Raw genomic sequence first — 3263 nt, 5'->3', positions numbered from 1 at the left:
CATCACCCTGTAATTAAAGGTACTTACCTGAATATCCCTTCCTGAATTCAACAATGAAGGGTCCCTGTTTGGGTGCCACTTGTATCATCTAGTGCCTTGGGGTCCCTGGGTAAGGGTAAAGAAATCACCAGGACACAGGGGATGCAGAGTGCATACAACAATTGCCACTCCATGGTATGCTTTATTGTTAGTGGGTATTTAAAGACAGGCAAGCATGATCGTGGCCAAGATTTGGTCAGAAGACATTGACACAAAAATTTCAACAGATACATTTTTACTTGACCTATGAGACAATGCCTTGGTATATTATTATTTTTTGGGGGTCCGATCGTGGGGCCTTAACTCTGGGCCTGGGCGCTTTCCCTCAGCTCTTCAGCTCAAGGCTAGCTATCTACCACTTGAGCCACAACTCCACTTCCGGCTTTTTTCTTTTTGCTTATGCGGTGCTGAGGAATCGAACTCAGGGCCTCATGCATGGAAGGCAAGCGCTCTACCAGTGAGCCACCTTCCCAGCCCTGTCTTGGTATATTATTATCTAAACTATTTTAAAGCAAGCTCAAACTACTTGTCCAATCTCAGGAAAATGCTTGACCAGCTTTTCAACTATGCTTAAGCAAGCAGAAGAGCTACTTCCTCAGCTCCCAGGAGTCTGTGATGTGTTTTGAGATAGGGAGAGAGAACATTTTCCCTCTCTAGCCCTGCATACCAAGAACTTTCCTATTACTCAAACACAGTCCTCAGATAATCCTGAGGCCGGAACCTGCATCATTCTGCCCCTTCAACCTAGACCCTGAGTCTTCACAGGCTTTTAACTGTAATCGTACAATCGTAGCATCCTTATGATCTATGATATTTAAAAAGTATAAATATAAATAATATTTCCAAGAATACCAGTGGAGGAAAAATGATGCAACCCAGTTTATAGTGGTGTTCTTTCCAGAACACGGAGGGCATCACATTAGCAGAGGTGCAGTGTATTTTCACAATGGAGATAAGCTATTCTTGATGTGAATTAAGGGAATTTTGAGGTGCACCCTACAAGTTGGAAACTGGTGGTCTAGGATGACTTTATGGCATAAATCTTGTGATCGATGGTCAAGAAATAAAAGCTTAATCTGACAAACAACTGCTTACTCTTGAAGAATTAATTATAACATGCTTCATAGTTTTATCCTTTATCAGAATGTGGCTCTTTTTCTGTTCACTTCTCAGTCTGTAACACCCCATTGGAAAATGCACCTATTGCAGAATTACATAACATGCAAACAGGTATATTTTGAATCTCTCAGGAATGGAATGTTCAGAATTTGAAAATGAGTAGTTATTAGTCATAGGAATTTTGAAGAACACATACATTCTGTCCTCTTAACAACTTATTAACTTTTAAAAGTTATGAGTTTCCATAGAATTAAACTGTTTTCTCTTTTAGTATAAGAAAGTACTAAATTTATTCTATTTTCAAAATATTGGCAAGTATATTGTGAAAAACTTTTCTAGTTGGATATCATTCAAGTTGATGACCCTCTGATAAAGAAGAGGTAATTAATTCAAATTAGATGCTAAATAATACTGATTTTTAAAAAGTTACTACATAAAGAATAATATTTACTATACCAAAACAGTGAAATTTTATTTCATCAGCTTATTTTTTAAATTTAATTTTAATGTGAAAGTGATGTGCACTGGGGTTATAGCCATTGGAAGGTACTGAATACATAACTTTTCAAACTTGTTATCCCCTCTCTCATTTTTCTCACAGTTTTTCCTTCATCACAATACCCCTCAGATGTTGTAATGTACATTTCCAACTTATTGTCTTGTGAGAATTGCTATTGCATTGGTTTGCTCTTTGTCCTTTGCCTCACCGTTTTTTTTTTTGTTCCTGTTCCCTTAACTAATTAAGGTAAATGTATACAAAATACACAGGGTACCAAAATCAAACACAGCAGAGGATAAACCTTAGGGGAAAATCTCAAAGAAAATAGAAATCACATAGTTCATCAAAAACAACAACTGCAAATAAATATTTCTTTTTCCATATCTTGGAGTTCATTTTGCTCAGCATCAGCTTATATGGTCATATATATGCATAACAAAGGCACTGGAAAATAGTAGTTTCATGGATACTATATCATGAAAACAACATGTTAACTCTTTTTGTTGGTAAGGGCGGGACTATGGTTGGTGAATTCACGATTCTGATAAAGGAATTTCAAAAGAGCTTTAAAATTTATGACAGGTAAATTTTAATTGTTCAAACTTTTTAACAACTTAGCCTATTAAGAACATTTAAAATTGTCTGGGAAAATACGCTTTCATCCAAAGAAATCCGTGTAGACTTAGTTGAGAGGGAGCAATGTGGGTGAATATGGCTCATTTTCACATTAAACAAACAAGCCTCACAAACATTGCTGTAAATCCTGTAGGTTCTCTTGAGAATTGTCCTTACCCAGGAAATATACTCTCACTGGGTGAAACAAGGTTGCAATGGAATTTAAATTCAAAGTTCTTTTAAAAAAAGACATCAAAATTTGTGAATTGACATTTAATTACTAAACAGTAATTCTCTGAAAAAGAAGGGAAGATGTAATTCAAAATCACTTACTTTAATAAAAGTATGTGAAAAGAGTAGTGAAGGTAGTGAAGAAAGATGAGAGAACCCATACAGGACTGTTTTATCTCCAGTGGTGTAATGGGATCTTGACCTTGTTTCTTCCATTCTATCTTCACAAGCTATAAAGTGTAGCTCAGGACTGGAGTAACCAGTTCAGATAAAGAATACTCAAAGAGTGGGGGCTGGGAAAGTGGCTCAGGGGTAGAACGCTTGCCTTGCATGCCTGAGTCCCTGGGTTCGATTCCTCAGCATCACATAAGCAAAAAGAAAAAAGCCGGAAGTGGAGTTGTGACTCAAGTGGTAGATCGCTAGCCTTGAGCTGAAGAGCTGAGGGACAGCGTCCAGGCCCAGAGTTCAGGCCCCACGACCGGACCCCCCCCAAAAAAGAGAATACTCACAGAAGAAAATATTTGCAATTGATGTAGGTGATTTATAACCTTTGACAATCTATTCAAATCTGTTCAAGATTCTCCCCTACACCAAACTGCCCTCTTTGGACAGCTTTGTTTGTTTTCCCATGACTGCCCTTCATTAACTGATTAAAATTTTGTGAGCTCATATACATACTCTCTAAGCATTGCTGTTTGGTTGTGATTTTTGTGTGTTTTTGTTTGTAGTTGTGTTTTTAACTGAATTTCAAAAGGTTGTG

The sequence above is a fragment of the Dipodomys merriami genome, unplaced genomic scaffold (assembly GCF_024711535.1).
Source record: "Dipodomys merriami isolate MVZ:Mamm:240054 unplaced genomic scaffold, mDipMer1.0.p SCAF_165, whole genome shotgun sequence".
Lineage (NCBI taxonomy): Eukaryota > Metazoa > Chordata > Mammalia > Rodentia > Heteromyidae > Dipodomys > Dipodomys merriami.
Note: the sequence above shows the minus strand (reverse complement) of the source record.